This window comes from Schistocerca cancellata, chromosome 5, assembly GCF_023864275.1.
Source record: "Schistocerca cancellata isolate TAMUIC-IGC-003103 chromosome 5, iqSchCanc2.1, whole genome shotgun sequence".
NCBI lineage: Eukaryota > Metazoa > Arthropoda > Insecta > Orthoptera > Acrididae > Schistocerca > Schistocerca cancellata.
Window position 1 is genome coordinate 591,344,312 of NC_064630.1, and position 16,647 is coordinate 591,360,958.

General features: G+C 41.9%; 1 protein-coding gene across 1 annotated transcript in view; it reads right to left on the reverse strand.

The window, feature by feature from the left end:
- Window positions 1–15,759, reverse strand: part of LOC126188948 (alpha/beta hydrolase domain-containing protein 17B) — a 180,572-nt gene extending 164,813 nt beyond the window's left edge. Inside the window, exon 1 of the mRNA XM_049930694.1 lies at window positions 15,474–15,759. The gene's annotated coding sequence lies outside the window, so the exon portion shown is untranslated. The remainder of the gene's footprint in view (window positions 1–15,473) is intronic.
- Window positions 15,760–16,647: the final 888 nt, after the last annotated feature.

A 16,647-nucleotide genomic window follows, 5' to 3' on the forward strand; every position in this document is an offset into this window, starting at 1 on the left:
TGATTTTTTCTTTCTGCTTAAAAATTAAATGACATTCGAAGCTGTATTGCTCCTCTGCTCGTCTCTTTTTACGTGTGAACTGCAGCTGGCCATGTCACTGCAGGCTAGCTGTACCAAGACCACCACAAAATTTATTGTAAGTGGCCTTGGCTGTACCAGCTGAAAGCCCAGTGCTATCCAAGATAAATGCGCCGGTAAAGCTGTTGTCCCGTATTATCGCTAAGTCGATGTGCGCGTAACGCACAGCGCAAAACGTGCCCTTATTATCGTACCTGACAGTACTCGAGACAGCTTGGCTGCAGTCCCACGTGAAACGGAATTCCAATGACGTTCCAGCAAACGCGGAAGAATACATAGTGCAATGTTTACATCTGGTTAATCCTTATGATGAACGTTTTATAGCAGCACAACATCGCCTGCAGCGCCTCTTCTGGGCTCGTGACCGATCAGTGATACCCTTGACGACGGGAAAACCGCGGCCTGGTCAGATGAGCCTCGATTTCGGCTGGTGAGAGCCGATGGTAGGGTTCGAGTGTGGGGCAGACCCCATAAGCGATGGACGCAAGTTGTCAATAAGGCACTGTACAAGCTGGTGGTGGCTGCATAATGATGTGGTTTTGTGTTTACATGGATTGATCATTGACTGCAAAGATTATGTTCGGCTGTTTGGAGACCATCTGCAGCCATTCATGGACCTCATGTTCCCAAACAACGACGTAACTTCTACGGGTGACAATGTGCCACGTCATAGGACGGCAATTGTTCGCGATTGGTTTGAAGAACATTGTGGACAATCCAAGGAACGGTTTGGCCACCCAGATCGCCCGATATGAATCCCACTGAAAATTTATGGGACATACTCGAGAAGTCACTTCGTGCACAAAATCCTGCACCAGTAACACTTTCGTAATTACAGACGGATATAGATGCAGAATAGCTCAGTATATCTGCAGATGCCATGACTTTTGTCTCCTCAGTGTAGCACGAGGATAGATTTAAGATTCGACAGACAAACAGCTATTAGCAGTAAGTCCAGGTTGTTCACATTATTTTATCGAACCGCCGTAGGAACAAATGTAGTCTTCATGCTGCTACCGTTACGGCTTTAATCGTATTTCGTGAACGAAAGAGTCTTTCGAACAACGTCCTTCATCTAGCAATAAATGTCGTTTGAAGTCCGCAGCTCGTGGTCTTGCGGTAGCGCTCTCGCTTCCTGCGCACTGGGTCCCGGGTTCGATTTCCAGCGGGATTTTCTCTACCTCGTGAAGACTGGGTGTTGTGTGTTCTTCATCATCATTGACTCGCAAGTCGCCGAAGTGGCGTCAACTAAAAACTAAAAAGGACTTGCAATACGCAAGTAGCTAGATGAACTTCCCCGCATGGGGCCTCCCGGCCAACAATGCCATACGATCATTTTTTTCATTTCATTTTTTGTCATTTGAAACAAAAGGAATATGATGGAAGTTGTCTCCCAGGGCAGAAAAATAACCAGTGGTATACTGAAAACAAATATGCAGGTTTCGTCAACCAAATTGTTAATCTTGAAAATGTTTTATAACCTTTAAGATATCGGAATCAGATTTCTAAGTAGTCTTAATGTACAAAGAGTATTTTGCTGTAAGGCTGTATCTTTTGAGATATAGAAAAAACTGAAGATTTTAAAAATGAAACTGTGTAGTATTTAATGGGATTCGAGAGTCGTTAGCGTGAGGAGTCTAGTGATAAGACTGTTACCACAGTTATCAATTAAACGTTTCGTAAAAAGAGCCAGCGGGAATTGCTAAACGAGGAAAACAAATCTGCAGTCGTAATTTCATCTGCTTAGCCTCTTATGAGTTGGGTAACGTGGGACGTCTGCTCTATGTTGACAGTCTTCCTCCTCACGCTAATCAGTCTTGTTGCGAAAAGACAATAATTATGAGCGTCCTTTCGCTGCACTTTTTGTCAAGACTTTTCAACTGCATTAAAAGACGTACATTGTTCTATGAAAATACTGCTGACCTATATAGATTCACTGGAGAATAGGACAGTAATGCTAGCGAAGACGAAAAAATCGATGTACGTAACATTGACATCCTCTACCTCAGTTGAACTACGAGAAGGCGAAAATATTTGTATCCTATACTTAAGTTGACCTATATAGACCAACTGAAGTATGAGAGACAATACTTTTCCGTCTTCGATACTAATAGCATCGAGTGAAAATTATCATAGTAGTACGAGCGACGGCGAGAAAACCTACGACAGTAAAATTTCTATGCCGTACTTCAGTTGAACTACATAGGTCAACTGAAGAATAGGATACAAGTGCTAGCGCAGGTGAAAAAGGCGACATACATAAAATTAGTATCCCGAAATACAGCTGAATTACATAGGTCAACTGACGAACCTGAAATTACCTTCGTAGTTCAACTGAGGTACAGCATGACAATATTACATATGTCGCTTTTTTCGTCTTTGCTGGCACCAGTAGCCTATTCTTCAGTTGACATATATAGGTCAGGATATAAATTTTTCGTATGTCGGTCTTTTCGCCTTTGATAGTTCTAGTATGGACTGGAAAACTGTGCGACAACTGTAAAATTTGTATTCCGTACTGCAGTTGACGAATTCCTCTTCAAGTATTCCATATTCATAGGAATAGGTAAATCAGTACCTACAAATGAAAATCAAAAAGAAAAAATTGTCTAGAACGAAAAACAATTCTACCAAAATATCTCAAACTCTTAACAATGAAACAAGTAGCGAATGGATTGGAACGAGCAAATGATTTAAATTAATACGAGCGACAAAAATCGTATACAACGTCTAGCACTGTCTTTTAAAATATATTCAGTTATTTCAATTTAAAATAATGACGCCTCGCCAAAGAAGGTAACCCATTTATTATCTATGGATCAGTGTGTGTGAAATCTTATGGGACTTAACTGCTAAGGTCATCAGTCCCTAAGCTTACACACTACTTAACCTAAATTATCCTAAGGACAAACACACACACCCATGCCCGAGGGAGGACTCGAACCTCCGCCGGGACCAGCAGCACAGTCCAGGACTGCAGCGCCTCAGACCGCTCGGCTAATCCCGCGCGGCTATTTATGGATCTAAAGAGAGACATTAATATCTATGAGTAAACTATGACGTCAGTGGGGAAAGCCGACGGGTTGTATCACGTTCTTCAGTTGAGCCACCATTTTTAATATTAGAAGGAATTACGAGTCCTGGCTGTCTGAAAAAAGGTTTAGGAATAGCAAACGAAGACCCACGAATTGAAACGTTGAAGTACAAGACCACCTCAGGAAGCCAATGTGTTCACAGTATTTTCTGAAGATGCTCTTGGGGAACCTTGAAACTTTTTGGCTATTATTATCCGTTACCGAAATCCAGTGTTTCAAAGTTACCATACTTATGCATGTAAAATATGCACGTAATAACCGGCCTGAGGCGTAAATTTAGTTTTAACTGACGAAGTGAACACATGGCAAGGGTCCTGGGCACACCGCAGGGAGTCTGAGGTCAGCAGTCTATGTTTTCAGTCAGCATTTTTCACCAATAAAACTTCATGACACGTTGTCTCTGTGTAATTACCTGGGCGCTGAAGACCTTGCTGTCGTGCGCCCACAAAACCCTTCTAAATAAATAAATAAATAAATATATATATATATATATATATATATATATATATATATATATATATATATATATATAATTACCACTTCACACCTAGGCTGCTGTCACCTGGAAATTATTCGATAACTTTACAAAAATTTACGAAAGTTTTTGTACTTACATACAAACACCGCATTTTTGGGCATACTGTAGGTGTAGCATAAAAAGGCTGAGCATTTTTATGTAAAGTAGTGCAAAGTGAACTTGAGGTGAATGGGAGCCCTGCGCTAGCTTTAAACTAGAGAAAGCACCTGTTTTGTGGTCGCTTTATGCTGCGTTTGTAGTATTGCTTTAAATGCTTTTGTTTTCACTCTTAAGCGGTGGATTTAAATATTTTTATTTAACATAGGATTCACTTTTGTATTCGAACGCAACGCTTCGAACGGCGATTCCCATTTGGATGAAAGAAACGCTTGACCTGCATTAAGTTTATTTTATGCGCACTTATTCGTTGCTCGTATATGTCAAAATATATAAATGTGTCGAAGCACATAAATAAACTCAGAACTTCACTGACCTGCTGAATTCGTTTTATATAAGCAGCACATTATGCTGTAGCGGAGAAAAGATGGGAACCAACGGAAAAAAAATGCTCCTGTTGGAGCACAAAAAGAAGAATATTTCCTCTTTAAAAGACTCTGACAAGGAAGTGTGGAACCAGCGACCACAATCCTCGTGCTGCCTTCCTCACCAAAAATTTTGGTATGCGAAAGTTTCGCGTTCTTTTTTTGTGCTGCAAGAGAGTAGCTGAGGGAAAGTAATGGTGGAGGAGAGAGGAGACACTGCCGGTGGGAGAGAAAAGAGAGGAGACAGTGATGGTGGGAGAGAGAAAGTGGCAGTGAAAGAGAAAGAGAGATGGATGAAGTCAGTAGCAGTGGGAGCCGAAGAGAGAGGAAATATTGATGATCAGTGTGAGAAAGTGGCAGTTAAAGAGAGAGATGCATAGAGATAAAAGCAGTGAGAGCAAAGGGAGAGGAGACAGTGGAAATGAAAAGTACAGATGAGTGGAGAACACATGAAGACTTCGGGGTGCGATCGTAAAAATTGGCGAACATAAACATATAAGTACAATGCAGGGTGCATTTTGGACTGAAATTTGGGAATCATGAGTCAATGGGAAAAAAGGTTGAACCCGACAGAAGTTTTGAGCTTTTGAAGTATGGTGGAGACAGTGAGAGTGGAAAAGAAAGACAAAAGGAGACAATGTAAGTGAGAGAGAAGACAGTTACAGTGGGATACACTGTAAACGAATGGGAGAGAAAGTACGCAGTGGGAGAGAGACATAACGTATAGACTGTGGCAGTGAGAGGGAGGTGCTAGCCATGAACGGGTAACTACAAAGAGACTGGGTAAAAGGGTTTAGAACATTCTGTTTTAAAAGTGCGGGCATCATTTCGCATGTCAACATTTTTGGTGAAGAAGACAGAATGAGGTTTGAAGCAGCAGGTTCCCCACTTTTCCGTCAGTCTTTTAAAGAGGAACATATTCGCTTTTTTTTTCCTCCTACAAGGTCATTTTCCCGCTGCTTCGCAGTATTTGTTTTCCTTACATTCATAGGTAGTTTATTAAATATCAGTCAATAACCGCGAGGAATTCATTTGCGTTCATGACGAGGAGTTCTAGTATTTCGTTTGTGAATACAGTAATGCAATTATCAGAGGAGAATTTTTCCCTATATTTATTGTCGTTCAAGTCACTGTTGAATACAAATAGCAAAAGTTGTTCTAAGATGATTCTCTCAAGAGCCATATTAATGAATTTTCGATTTATTGCTAAAATAAATTGCTTCAGTGATTTGTGTGCTATCAGTACCTTCAATAACGTACCTGTGTGAGTGCATCAGTAAACATATCATCGTGTTGTGTAATATTAAACTGCAATTTATGCCTGCAGCCCGAATCACACTGATATTCAAAAGTAGTTCTGTGGTTTAAAGTCAACGAAATTAAAAGCATTTACATCAACACAGTTATTGTTTTAAAAGTAACGATGTTAATAATTGCTGTTCTTGTTGTTGGGATCTTCAGTCCAGAGACTGGTTTGATGCAGCTCTCCATGCTACTCTGTCCTGTGCAAGCTTCTTCACCTCCAAGTATCTACTGCAACCTACATCCTTCTGAATTTGCTTAGTGTATTCATTTCTTGGTCTCCCTCTGCGAATTTTACCCTCCACGCTGCCCTGGTGATCCGTTGATGCCTCAGAACTTGTCCTACCAACCGATCCCTTCTTCTAGTCAAGTTGTGCCACAGATTCCTCTTCTCCCCATATGTTAATTATTATTGTATTTGGATTCATATGAAAGAGGTTTTTACCAGCATTTAGAAAGCTGATAGTATTTTGGTGTTCTTAGTTAAATTACGAAAACATGTAGTTTGAAAGTATAGATAAAAACAGTGGTTGAGTAGGATAAAAGGAAGAGTAGCTGATGTTTCTTTTTATACACAGAGGTAAAAGAAAATAATTTCCGCGTTTTGGCGCTAGAGGGCCAATCGGGCCCGACCAACCACCGTGTCGTCCTCTGCCAGTGGCGTCATCGGATGCAATATGGAGGAGTATGTGACCAGCACCCGCTCTCCCGGTCGTTGTCGTATTTCTTAACCTTCATTTTTTTTAATCTCATTTTGTTCGTTATTGTTCGTGGCAATTTTTTTGGGGCGGAGGTCCCGAGGCACCCGTTGAAGTTCATCGTTGAACCATTGACTAAGAATTTTTTTTTTTTTTGTTTATTACAGAACATGCTCAGCTACGGTGCTGGCTAACCTTGGAACAGTTACTGACCGGTCGAGTAATACCTCAGTTAGCCTCACGAGGCTGAGTGCACCCTGTATCAGTCCTCTCACCAAGGAAATATCCCTGGCAGTACTGCGAATCGAAACCGGTTCCTCCTCATGGCAGTCAGCCGAGCTGACCACTCAGCTACGGAGGTGGGCTTGTATATAGAGGTAGCCGGTTCGAATCCTGCTAATGAATAAGTAAACTACGTGACCCCAAAAGTACTAAAGGTGATGGCATAAAATTACTTACCATCAAACTTCGAGCATAAATCCTAGGTTTAACTCTAAACCTCTCTGCAGTTCTGCAGTATCTCCTGGTGTTCAACATTTGAAACGTTCCCTTAGAAAAATTATACATGACTGTGCTTAAACTGACACACAATATTTTTTAGCGCAGCGCAATCTGACTTTCAATAATCCCTACAAGAGAATGGCCCTGACTAAATTAATCTATACGTTTCACAAATCACTTACCTCACAAAAATCTTCGTTACTCGAACTACTCAATACAGCGAGCGCCACTACTGCCAGCTAAATAAAAGATTCAAACTACTGAAGGCACTAACTACGGATAGACATAGTTAGCAAAAGAAAGATTTTCATAGAGAACAAGCAATGTATTTACCTTAATAGTGTTGAAAAGTCATAATATATATATCAGTCCATGATATCCAATATTACAAATTTACTCTTTCTTAATGATACACGTCCAGATCGTCCGCCCTCAAAATTCCGCCATCTCTCTCCCCACATCCACCACTGCTGGCGGCTCACCTCCAACTGCGCAACGCTACGCGCTATTAACAGCCAACTGCCCAACACTACAATAGCAAATTCCAACAATGCCACCCAGCCACAGACTGCACACAGCCCAGTCAGTGATTTTCATACAGAGCGCTACGTGGCGGTGGCGTTACCAATATAAGAACCTGAACAGCCTACTTACACATTATACACAGTGATCATTCCTTAGGATAAACTCGACAGGCTCTTTGGTGTTCCACCTCTCCCCTTCTCTCACCACCACCACCACCACCAGCACAAGCCACCAACTCCACCACAACATAGGATGCCATGTTAAACGCGCACCACTGACATTCACCTTCACTGGACAGATAAACTTAGGACACACGTTATGCAATCTTCCCAAAAGCTGTCAACCAGAAAGGCTTGTAGTATGCCACAAGCCAAACCAGTAGGTAAAACAGATACAGTCAGTTCATTAACACGATTCCTTATACTTCCCTTTCAAATATTAATGTAAAGTTCAATTACAAACGGCGAAGTTATTACAATGTAAGAACATGTACAAGAGATGGACAAAATTATGGAAAGAAAAACACATTAGCATGCCTAATACGTTGTAGGAAAACCTTTGGCAATCTGAGCAACGTCCAGTCGTCAGGTTCTGTATGGTTTTCAAGGATATATTATATCATCCTCTTTGCTAAACAGTGGCACGTTCAGTTACGATGATGGATACCGATCACGCCTCCTTTACTCGAAAGCAGACCACAAAGTCTTAATGAGACTGAGAAATGGTGAGCATGGTGACCAAGGGAGATGCGACAGTTCATCCTTGTGCCCACTACACCTACCCTGGACTATCCGAGATACGTGGACAGGAGTTCCGTCTTCTTGAAACACATCATCGCCAATGGGGAACAACTATTGTACCATGGGATGGATCTGGTCAACCAAAATGGTCACACAATCCTTGGAAGTAACGCAACCTTGCAGAATAACCAAGGGGTCCATGGAATATCACGATATGGCAGCCCAAATCACCACGTTGACATATTTCACTCTTGGCACGTAAGTTCGTCTATTTGGAAACAATGTCAATCAAGACTCATCCAACCACATGGCATCCTTCCATTGCTCCATAGTGCAGGTTTTATGGTTTCGGTATCAGGTGCTTATGGAGCTCCCTTCGTGTTTTTTTTTTTTTATTTCGCTTCCCTTTTATTTGGTACAAATCTTCGATATGGTGTTTCTTGAAAAGCCAAACACTTCGGCTACTTTGGTTACGGAAGAACTCATCATACGAGCACCAACAATTTGCCCATGTTAGAATTTACTTAACTTTGATATAACGCACTCACAACTACATGCAACGTATTGAGTACATGAGACAGTTGCCGTTGGTGGACAAATACAACAGAGCAACCTGCAGGCTTGTCTAGCATCTGTATTTATGTTCGAACACGCATTTCTCGCGGTGGTTCCATATATTTGTCCAACCCATGTACAAGTTCAGAAAGATTGTGGGTTTTATTGTTATTTCATTCAAGTATTTATTTTTCATTTATCACTTTGGGTTAAGAAATTATTTTTGTTAGAAAATTTAACTATAGGTGTTTGTTGTTCGTGTCCGCCTCCATAGCACAGTGGTCAGAGTAGATGGCTGCCGTGTGGAGGACCCCGGTTCGATTACCGGTACTGCTAACGATTCTTCCTTGGTGTGAGGGCTGGTACGGGATGCAGACAGCTTGGTGATGCGAATCGCGGAGCTACCTGACCGAGTAGAGGCGGCTCCGCGGTTTGGAAAGTTTGAGAAACGGCCAGGTGGTCCTCCGTACCGCATCCGCACGATGCCGCAAGACAGAGGATGACACGGCGGCAGGTGATATCACTCGGGCCCTCTCGGCCTGGCGAGAGGCTCATATTTACTGTTTGTATGTCCTATGAACATTCCAGTTTTCGGAGTATTTTCTGAAAAGTTTCACCAGCGAGCAGCACGAGGTTTTATACGACGGTGAGTCCCAGAGCTCCTGCAACAATCTTCGAATGCCTGATCTGGCTTTTTTGGCGGGAACTGATTTGATGCAAGGCGCCACTGCCAGGAGTAGCACGTTACAGAGTGTTTTGTTTCTTTTGTTACCAGAGTTCGGTTTTGTGACAGTACTATATCCGGTGATCAGAACGCCACCGTCAAACTTTCAGAATATAGACCAAAACAAGGAAAGAATGTCTAGTACACATAGGGTGACCAACTTTTCTAAACGAAAATAAGGGAGATTCTTATATCCTTGACAAAAAGTAAGGGAGATTAATAACACGGCAAAATTTCGCCAAAAATCAAAGCAGTATTTGTAAAAGTAGACTATTTATTTACACATCACAATTACTTATACATATTTTGTAACAGATTTTGCCTCAGTCAGTAGTTTTACATCATTTTTAGCGAATTCAAAATTTCACTACACGAATAAGGAAAATTCATGGCAACTTGTAGTTCAGATTTGATTACGTTTGTGCTACTTCTGTTCCTTACATTAGTTCACTTATTATTCATAAGAGAAAATACTGTCTCAGTGTGAGCATTACTTCCTGGTATACTCATAACAAAACAAACCAGCTTACCCAAGTTTTCAAAATTAACATTCTTTGATTTCAAAGTTGTAAAGACCTGTCTCCATTTCTGGCTAACATTACGATCTAAAGAGACAGCACATTTAATTGCATCATTAGAACCACAAAACTCCTCATATAATTCATCTTAATTAATACAATCCAGCTTAAGATATTCTACAACTTCATGCACGTCATTGAATGTCAGTTCCCTTTCTAGACGTAGTGGAATTAAACTCTGAAGTATTATCAAATTTACTACCTCGTTTTCTTTTTTGGTGGCGTTTTAGCTTCGTCTTCGCTGCCCATCATACAATCTTGAACAAGTTAACGACGATTCACCGTAAGCACTGGCACAGAAACAAAGTCACATCTAACCACCAAGCGTCGTTCGATCATTCCAAAGATATTCGATAGACATAATGTCGACATCTATGGTCGAAGGTCGATATAGAATCAGTTGTCTCTGCTGTCTACGAAACGAATCCTGACAGTGCGTGCAAAATTTAAATGATTGAAAAATAATTTTACGTACCGGTACATGTTAAGAAAAACAAAGTTAAAAACGGGAGATAAACGGCCACTGAGCCTGAAAATACGGGAGCCGGGAGATTATGAAAAAATGTCTCTAAATACGGGATATCCCGAGAAATACGGGAGAGTTGGTCACCCTAAGTACACATAGGCCTAAAATGCGTACTGTGAGAGCTACTAGCACTTGTTCATCTCCAATATTGCGAAGCACATCTCTTCCACTGCAATGTCTTTGCTTTCCGTATTTTGAAAAGAGATAATATGGACGAAAACAAGAAAAATATATGATAAATATGGTCTCTAAAACGCGTACCTTAAGAGGTGTGAGCACTTATTCAGCAGAAAAGATGTACTTTACAGTACCGAAGATGACCAAGTTTTTATAGCTCTATAGTAAGCACTTTAGAGCCAATGTTTACTGGACAGATTTTTCTTGTCTTGACCCATACCAACTCCTCCAAAAATATGGAAGAAGGTGAACGAATGCTCATAGCTCTTTGTGTACGTGTTTTAGAGCGCATGTCTACCAGGCATTTTTTCTTGTTTTGGTCCACACTATCAGCTCTGAAAGTTTGTTATATATGGTATAGTATATATTGTATATATTGTTATATACGGTATAGTTATGGTTCACCCCATACATGCCATGTATGTAGTACGGGATACGTGTTGTATTTGTAAATACCACATTTCCATGCACTCATGGTCTTGCACTGTTGACAACACAGTTGTCCTGATGCTCCTTCACCGGAAGGCGTAACCTCACAACAGCAACAAATAACAAAGACTTTCAAAACAAAGAATGCTGTACAGTACGTAACATCGCAGACGTGTTCTTTACAACTGTGAAAATTGTGCACCGCAGTAAGGTGATCGTCGTAACAGGTCTAACGAACCACTGCAGACCAAGGGATCGTTAATTGAGAACATTCAGTAAACAATACTGATCAACGTCTAAAGGTTCGTTACCCAGGATGTTAGCGATATAAGTGCAGATATTGTGATCACTGGTGGCTTAACATGTACCCACTTCAGGATGCTAGTCGTTTTTTTTTTCTGCGTCTAACAGTCTTCCAGCACACACACTACGTTATTTAAACCAGATGTTTCCATCATGGTCGCAACTGCACCACGAAGTAGGTTACGAGTGTCAGTATAGATTATCCGTTTTCCGTCCACACTTCAACGCCTGATCTGCTGCTCTGGGTAAAATAAGCAAGTGCTTTGAGGTACTACCCAACCTAAAAACATACTACTCCGAATGGCTATAATTATTAGTCTGCAAATGAAGTAAATATTGCTATAATGTACTTCAGTTCACTGTCCTCAGTCTTCAATAAAAATATCTACATCTATATCCCTAACGCTATGAATAATGCAATTTTAGATTCGAAAAGCACTCAGTTTATTACAGTTTTGCAACAAATTTTCATTCAATGCAGGTTTGAATCGTGTTAGTCGTTGGCACTCGAATTTTCCGCAATACGTTGCTTGGATCTATTTTAAAATAACAGCAACACCAGGAAGTTCATATCGTAAGCTCCAATACAAAGCTGAAGCTTGGAAAAATCACAACTCAACAATTGAGTGTAACTTTTTAAGGAAGAATCTACCATTAAAACGTCACTTGAATTATTGATAGAGTAAATTACCTTGTAATGGAGAGGAGAAGTGCAAGGTCAAGCGACAATTCCAACTTCCGAAAAGTTACTGTGGATTATCTTCTAAATACGTAAACTATCGTTAAAATAATAGTTGGTTTGGAAGAAATATTTAAATGAAAGGATAATGTAAAGTTTAACATCATCTTCGTATCTAGGTTATCGTGGACCGGTTACTTTTTATTTAGGATGATGTCATGTTGAAGCATTCAAAGTGTGTGATCTAGCAAAGCAGTGGATAATAAAAGTCAGAATGGTCACGTCGTCTTGACGACGAAGACTATATCTTAAACACTGGAGCACTCCGCTCAGAAATAGACCACACAAACATTAATTTAATTCGTGTTTTTATAATTTTTCAACGAAGAATCACGAAGAAATGAATGTAAGCAGTGTCTTCTTCTTCCCTTTCAAGGAATTGTAGATCAAACGACCCGTTCTGGCTACCATCATTAGCGCGTCTTTCATTTCTTCCAACACTGTTTCGATTATTGGTTTGTGAACTATTTTTGGTGCTCTGCTATTTTCCATTCTGTTTAATTCCACTTGCTACTTCCTTCTGCGATCTTTTATTTTATCACTGATACTAAGAACCGTAAGCTCATCTCTGACTAGTGTTGCTTCTCTTGTCCAGTAATCATTTAACTGATCAAACGAATTTGTCTCTGCTGCCTCTATATGGTTGTCGTCCTGGATGGTTATTACCCAAGTCTCACTTCCATAAAGAAGTACTGGTGCAGCCATATACACTCCTGGAAATTGAAATAAGAACACCGTGAATTCATTGTCCCAGGAAGGGGAAACTTTATTGACACATTCCTGGGGTCAGATACATCACATGATCACACTGACAGAACCACAGGCACATAGACACAGGCAACAGAGCATGCACAATGTCGGCACTAGTACAGTGTATATCCACCTTTCGCAGCAATGCAGGCTGCTATTCTCCCATGGAGACGATCGTAGAGATGCTGGATGTAGTCCTGTGGAACGGCTTGCCATGCCATTTCCACCTGGCGCCTCAGTTGGACCAGCGTTCGTGCTGGACGTGCAGACCGCGTGAGACGACGCTTCATCCAGTCCCAAACATGCTCAATGGGGGACAGATCCGGAGATCTTGCTGGCCAGGGTAGTTGACTTACACCTTCTAGAGCACGTAGGGTGGCACGGGATACATGCGGACGTGCATTGTCCTGTTGGAACAGCAAGTTCCCTTGCCGGTCTAGGAATGGTAGAACGATGGGTTCGATGACGGTTTGGATGTACCGTGCACTATTCAGTGTCCCCTCGACGATCACCAGTGGTGTACGGCCAGTGTAGGAGATCGCTCCCCACACCATGATGCCGGGTGTTGGCCCTGTGTGCCTCGGTCGTATGCAGTCCTGATTGTGGCGCTCACCTGCACGGCGCCAAACACGCATACGACCATCATTGGCACCAAGGCAGAAGCGACTCTCATCGCTGAAGACGACACGTCTCCATTCGTCCCTCCATTCACGCCTGTCGCGACACCACTGGAGGCGGGCTGCACGATGTTGGGGCGTGAGCGGAAGACGGCCTAACGGTGTGCGGGACCGTAGCCCAGCTTCATGGAGACGGTTGCGAATGGTCCTCGCCGATACCCCAGGAGCAACAGTGTCCCTAATTTGCTGGGAAGTGGCGGTGCGGTCCCCTACGGCACTGCGTAGGATCCTACGGTCTTGGTGTGCATCCGTGCGTCGCTGCGGTCCAGTCCCAGGTCGACGGGCACGTCCACCTTCCGCCGACCACTGGCGACAACATCGATGTACTGTGGAGACCTCACGCCCCACGTGTTGAGCAATTCGGCGGTACGTCCACCCGGCCTCCCGCATGCCCACTATACGCCCTCGCTCAAAGTCCGTCAACTGCACATACGGTTCACGTCCACGCTGTCGCGGCATGCTACCAGTGTTAAAGACTGCGATGGAGCTCCGTATGCCACGGCAAACTGGCTGACACTGACGGCGGCGGTGCACAAATGCTGCACAGCTAGCGCCATTCGACGGCCAACACCGCGGTTCCTGGTGTGTCCGCTGTGCCGTGCGTGTGATCATTGCTTGTACAGCCCTCTCGCAGTGTCCGGAGCAAGTATGGTGGGTCTGACACACCGGTGTCAATGTGTTCTTTTTTCCATTTCCAGGAGTGTATTATAAAATATGAGTTGAGTTTCTATTCTTCAGACTGCGTTTAATTGTACCGCACAAAGCATCTGTTTATCCTTGGCTTAGATATAACTGGCATCGCAGCATAAACAGCTAAAATGAGGTCCTTGCTCGACTTGTTTATTAGCAATTTTTTACTTATGTAGGTAATTTCCTACGAGTGCTGTTGCTTTATTTATTTTTTTATTTTTTTATTTTTTGACGTCTTAAAATTGTAGTCTGAGCAGATTTGATCCAGGTTATGAATAGCGAACAGCAACCTGTGTTCTGTATGGTCTACAACTGAAAGACCATCAGCAAAAATAAGCATCTATAATGTTCTGCTGAGCTCAGTTTTTATTCCCTTGTATTCCAACAGTTTTTCCAATCTTCGGAGAAAGCGCCTAGACATATGTTAAAAACCTGCATCACTGACGGGTACCTTCGTTCATAATTATTTATTCAGCACTTGATTTTGGCAGACGAATTACTAATTTGGTACTATTGTATGAAGCTCTGTAGTTGTTTTTATATGTTTCGGATATCCATTTTCTTGAAGAACCAGCCGTAGGAGTTTTCTGTTCACTCGCTATATGAATGCCATGTGGGCAGCTAGATTGACGTATGTACGTTTTTCAGGTAGTTGTCCAACAGAAAAAAAGGAATCCGTGCATTAGCGTTCTTTCCTAAAATCATTCTGCTAAATTCTGTAAGCAGTTTTTGGACTACAATCTGGATAAGTCAAGATTTTGTTTGTTTCTGCTGTACTAAAGTCGGTTTCAAGGAATGTTCACAAAGATCATGTTAAGCATAGCTAACGTTGACGAATCAACTAAATGAAAAACATAATTTAAGAAACAGAACACTTAACTAAAGTGTGCCATTTAGTTAGTAATTTGGTGACGCATACAGTCTACCGACATGGCTAGTAGGTAACTACGTGAGACAACACCTCCTAGACAAGGGCTTCCCAAACTTCTCCTCTGACGGAACACTTTGAGACTACTTGTACTTTGATAAAACACCTTGTTTATTTTGAAAGTTAATAAAATTTTTAAAAATGAGAAAAATATTGTTTTATTCAGTGTTTACTTCAATTCCAAGCCATAACTAACAACACAAAAATCACAATAAAATTTTAAAAAATAATTAGTATCGTTAAAATACCGGGGTAAAACGCCATGTTATTAACTGCTTTTCACGGAGCACTTATTCATTTCCTACGGAACACTACTTTTCCGCGGAACACAGTTTGGAAAACCCTGTTCTAGAGACACAAGCGTAGTGACTAGGCTTAGCATGTAGGCTGGACACTTACAATGGGTGCAGCAATGCCGTTGGAACGCTGTAGTAGCCTGAGCGTTACGTAGGTCGCATAAACAACTTTGTTAATTAACGTTGCGGCCTTCAGATAGCGTCAAAATCAGTTACCAACAGTACGTATTTCTTTATAGCCTTCTGTAAAACACTGTGACAGCTTCTTCGAAAAATCATTACGAAGATAATAGTAGCAGTTTAAAATACCATGCTGAATACAATCCAGGATAAAATAGAACACTATGGCGGGTAAAAGTAACCTTCTGAGTTTCACTCTGGTGTATAAACAGCCGACGGTGCACCGTCTCTGGTATGACTGAGCGAGGAATATGCAAGCAGCGATGCCTTAGAAGTTAACCGTCCCATCGATTCGTCCAGAAATTTAGAGGCTTCCGAGACACGAGGGGCGCAGCGCAAAAATGGACATCGCTAAAACCATTAACACATACCCTAAGTACGAGACACACTTCAGGAGCCACGGAAGGCTGCAACAAATCTCAGTTGCGCGATCCTCAAGTTTCTTGTCTCTGTCACTGTTTTTTCTGCGTTAGGTCTCCACGAATGAAACAGTAACCAGAGCCACATTACTGTTTTTCGGTTTACACATTACTGATTAGAGTTCACTTTCTCCACTAAGTAACAGTTTATTGCGCTCTCATTCTTAGTCAAGGTGGAAATGCTGCAGAGGCAGTCTCCCCGACCACACGGCAGACGGCTCGAAACTACGTGAAAAAAAAAAATCGCAGATTCATCCTCGCAGAAGCAGCACCGAAACTCCCATCCTTAGTAGCGGCGGTCATAGTAAATATAGGCATCTACAATGGGAAGCCACAAAGGGAAACCTGAGCGCAGAGGTTTTCTGGTATTTTTACGCGAGGTCAGAGACTAAAGTAAACGCATTTTGTAAAGAAACTTCCTCGCAGGTTAAAACTGTGTGCCAGACCGAGACTCGAACTTGGTCCCGAGTTCGAGTCTCGGTCCGGCACACAGTTGTAATCTCCCAGCGCACAGTCCGCTGCAGGGTGAAAATCTCATTCTGGAAACATTTTGAAAAACCGTTTCACTGCTGATTAGTGATATACTTTCTCACTGATAATGGGCTCTATCTGAAAGTGGCTTATTCTTGTAGTTTTTAGTGTGCTGAATCCTGAAATGATAACAAAGAACCATATCAT